We start from the raw sequence: 4491 nt of genomic DNA, 5'->3' as shown, positions 1-4491 counted from the left end.
CCTCCTCCTCCTCCTCCTTGCTTTGCTTACATGACCGCGTAATGTGCTCCGTGTGCGCATCGCGGTTCGTCAAAAGCACCTGCGTCCTAAGATGGAGGCAGGAGATGAAGGATGATGATGATGAGGAGGAGGAGGAGGAGGCTCGCAGCGTTAAGTTCCTCTCTTCATCTTCACACAGAGAAACTTCGGCTGATGTTGTTTGGAAATCTTTCAGGATTAAAAATCAGATGAACTTCCCTCCGAGCCGGAAAACAGAAACTCTTCGTTTTTTTTTTTTTTTTTTGAATTTGTGAGTAAACAGATGTTTTCCTGCAGGGAGGGTTTGGGGTTTGCTGTTGAAACTGATGAAGATGTTTTCCTGATTCATTCAAAGGGACTTTTTAAAAAAAAAAAAATCAAACTAAAACCGGAATCAGAAAGTAAGAAAACAATCTTTTCTTTATTTCGATGTTAAATTTGTGCTTTAATTTAACATTTGTTAGCAGTTTGTGACCAAAATCTGTTTATGTTTAAAAACCAGGTGATTGAAAATAGATTCAACATTAAACTTTCTGCTCCTGAAGTTTTGCTCTTTAAATCTTAAGCTTTTTTTTTTTAAATAACTCCACCGTATTTATTGTTGTTTTGCTCAATCTTTCTGTTTTCTCTGGTATTTGGCAGCAGATTTCCTCCTTTATTCTCACCGAAACTAAAAATTAACCCAGTTTGTTGTTTGCCGGGTCCAGTCTGGGTTCCTCAGCAGCTTCGATCCAGTTCTTCACCCAAAAATTGGCTCAAAATGACTAATTTGTTGGATTGGAGCGACTAATAAGTTGAGTTAAAAGGAACAACCCAAAATCTGGGTTGGTGTTAGCTGGTGCTAACGGCTAGGAGCATCAGATATCAATTAATCAATCAGTCTTAATTTGGATAACACTATTACACACATTAAAGTGACCAAAGTGCTTCACAGGTAAAAATAAACAAAACAAGTAAAATAAAGAAATAAAACCTCAGTGACTCGGGATGAAATAAGCAATAAAAGCATGTCCTCATGATGTCTTTCCCCAGTTAGCATTTGGGACAAGCTAAGGATGATGGAGAAGGTTCCAGCTGGTGGTGCTTTAGCACCCCTACCTCCCCGTCTGAAGCCAACTAACGTTAAAAACACTAACTTTACCTTACAAGTTGTCTTTACCGTCTAATTCTCTTTATTCCAACCTTTTATTGAACCAAAAAAAGACTCAAATCTAAAATATCTGACAGCAGCAGCAGAAAAAACATCAAACAGAATAATAATAAAACATAAAACAGGAGCGATAAGACAAAATAAAAGAGTCGGGAAAATTAAATTTAGTAAAAACGTCTGGATGTTTAAGAATAAATTTAAATCTCATTAAAGTGATCAGTTTGTTAATGTCCATCCTGAGGCAGAGGTCCGCTCAGCTTCTGGCCTAAAATGGCCGACGGCGAAGAATGAGGCGGCTCAGAGGGTTTGACCCGGCAGGTTTTAGCGTGTGCCGCCATGTTTGTTTACCTCCACAGCTGGTCAATCACGTGACTCGAGCTTCCACGTGGTTTTCAGCAGATTGTTTACGTTGAGCGCAGGCCCGCTTTTCAGGATTTTATATCGATAAATGTGTAAAACTATTGGAGTAAACTCCTTCAAACTGCAGCATCTGGTTCAGATCGGGATGACCTTTTCCTGTTTGGGTTCGTTCTTTGAAACGAGAAGCCTTAAAAAGTCGTTTTTCAGCTTTAAAACGAGCCCCAACTCAAGTTTGGGTTTGAAAAAAAGAGGAAATTTTCAGGCAGAAACAATAAAAGCACTTATTGTTTTTCTTCCTGTTTACTTTTCCTGTAAAATGTAGCCTACTTTCAGGGGATTACAGAATTAGGTTATTGGTGCCTTATGCTGCTGCTGGAGGCCAAACCGACGCAGCCGAAGCCGAAGCTGCTCGTCTTTCCGTCCGCCTGCGTCTTTTCTGTTTCCCGATAAGAGGAAACTGGTCTCTCCTCGCCCCGAAGGTGAGGACAGCAGGTGCCGGAGGAGGGAAAGCAATAAATATGTCGGAGCAGCAGCTGGGGCCGAGCTGCGTCGTCCTCGTTCGGAGCCTGAGCGGGAGGTCGGAGGGGGTCGGGGGAGGCGTCAGGAAACGGGAACGATTCCTTCGGATTTTTTGGGAGGCGGACGGAAAACCGATTAGGAGATGGATTCGATTCGATTCGGGGGCCCTCCGCGGTTTTAGGAGCCGAGGTGACACATTTATGCCGTTTCTCGGAGGTCAGGATGGCCCTCGGGGGAGATCCTCCAAACGCTGGTTGCCATGGCGCCGCCTTCCCCTCCCCTCCTCTCTCACACACACACACTTAAAACTCCCATCCTTCAGCTGATAAGAGCCGGCATCTGCCACTCTGGGTTTTATTTCACCTCCATGCCACGATGAGGAAACTCCTGACGATCTTTTGTTTTGTTTAGTCCCTCCCCTCCGTCCCCCGTCCCCCCCCTTCGATGAAACTGTCCCTCTCCACAAAGTTTTGATTCCTGCCCGGCTCGTTGTAATCACACTAAGTTGTCTCTAAATCCTGCTTACCAGGACTGGTCCAGGGGCGTACATCTGGGCCTGGCTGTGCAGTAATGCTGTTACAGACAGAACACCCCCCCCGTCTTTAATCTGACTCTGGATTGAGGCCTCAGCGCTCCGTCGTCCCGTCAGAATAAGCTCCGCTCCTGTAACAGTATGACTTCAACCTGAAGTTTATTTTTGTTTCGATGTCACGCTGGAAAAAAAAAATCCAAAATAAGGGAAACACCTTTGATTAAAACCTCCTGGACTCATTTTGTATTCGTGTCCTGACCCGCCCCTCCTCCTGAGCCCAGCCTCTCCGTGTCTACGGCTAATTGTCTCGTATTCCTCCAATTCTCTCAGAAAAAATAACGAGCCTTTCGAAGTGGACCGGCCTCAAATTGGTTTTCTTATCTGCAAAAATCAAAACAAAAAAACCCAAAACGAGTCACTTTTAGTTATTTTTCTGTGGTTTAAAAACTTCCAGATGTCTTCAGTAGGTGACGCTTCAAACAAACCTGTTCACGCTGATAAAATCGGGTCGGCCGGCCTCAGAGTCGAACAGAAACCAGATCCGGTCGGAATCAGCTGATGAAGTTTTGATTAAAACATGTTTAAGACTCGATTTTTGTGTCATCATCACCGGAAACTTCACCGTCTTCAGCATCTGAGGCAAATTTCTGAAAATCCATCAACAAAGTCTTTGCTTCTGTCGAGTTTTATAGACCTTAAAGATGGCCACCTTGAATAAAACGCTCCTTTTAGGACGTCGGCCGGCAGCATACGGCTTCATTTATCTCTGAATGGGAAAAAGTCGACTCCTGAGTTAAAGACGACGACTGAGGCGGTAATCTGTAATCTGTAATCCCCCTGAAAGTAAGGCTTCAAGTAAACAGAAGACAAACTATAAGTGCTTTTATCATTTCTGCCTAAATCTTACTTTTTATTCCACACCAACATGGAAAAACTTGAGTTTTAAAAAAGATTTGAGCTTAAGAACAATCATTTAAAGACACGCTCTGTAAAGAACGATCCCGATCTGAATCAGACGCTGCCGTTTGAAGGAGTTTGCTCCGTAGTTTTACTCATTTATTGGTGTTAAATCCTGAAATGCGGGTCTGCGCTCAATGTAAACAAAACGCTGACTCTGAGTCACATGACTGACCTGCGATAGACCGGCTGTCGTTCGTGGAGGTCGACAAATAAACCTACACTCTAAGAACTGCTGGGTTTTTCTGATAACTAACATTTTAAGCCAGAATTTGACCAAATCGGACCTGACTGGACCTCTGCTTCAGGGTGTTATAAGTAAAGTTAAAATTAGTTTAACCTGGTTGGGATTGTTTGGGGTCCTAAAGTAGCATTAGATGCTAGCTGAAGCTAATAGCTGTTAGCTGATAACCCAAAATTTGGGTTTCTCTTTTTTACCTCGACCTGTTAGTCGCTCTAATTCAACTAATCAGTTATTTTAACCCAATTTCTGGGTGGAACCCGCTGATTGGACCCGGCGCTGGGGGGGGGGGTCATATTCCTTTAATGTAAACTTTATTTAAAGATAGAAGTGGTGCCGGCCGGACGCTGGCTTCTCTCAGAAAGAAGCAGTTTGTGTTGGTGGAGGCGCAGATCGCTGAGATGGAGATGCAGACTAACAGTATTGCTGCTGTAATCTCTTTTTTTTAACAGAGCGGGGTGGAGGTGGGGTGGGGGGGTGGAGGAAAGTTGATAAACAAGCGTTTTTGTGCAGAGTGCTGGCTGAGCTTCACGTGTCAGGAGAGAGGACAGAAAACAACCAGAACGAGACCAAGGTCGGGGATTTCATGCTTTTATTTTTTACTTTGATTTTGCAGAAACTTAAAGTTTCATATGAGCTTTAAATCCTTTAATTATCTTCTTCACAAAGACGTTAAACTAAGGGCCTACTCCTGAAGGTGAGATGGGGGGGGGG

Source organism: Kryptolebias marmoratus, linkage group LG8 (assembly GCF_001649575.2).
Source record: "Kryptolebias marmoratus isolate JLee-2015 linkage group LG8, ASM164957v2, whole genome shotgun sequence".
Taxonomy (NCBI): domain Eukaryota; kingdom Metazoa; phylum Chordata; class Actinopteri; order Cyprinodontiformes; family Rivulidae; genus Kryptolebias; species Kryptolebias marmoratus.
The sequence above is the reverse complement of the archived record's forward strand: the minus strand, read 5'-3'. Positions refer to the sequence as shown.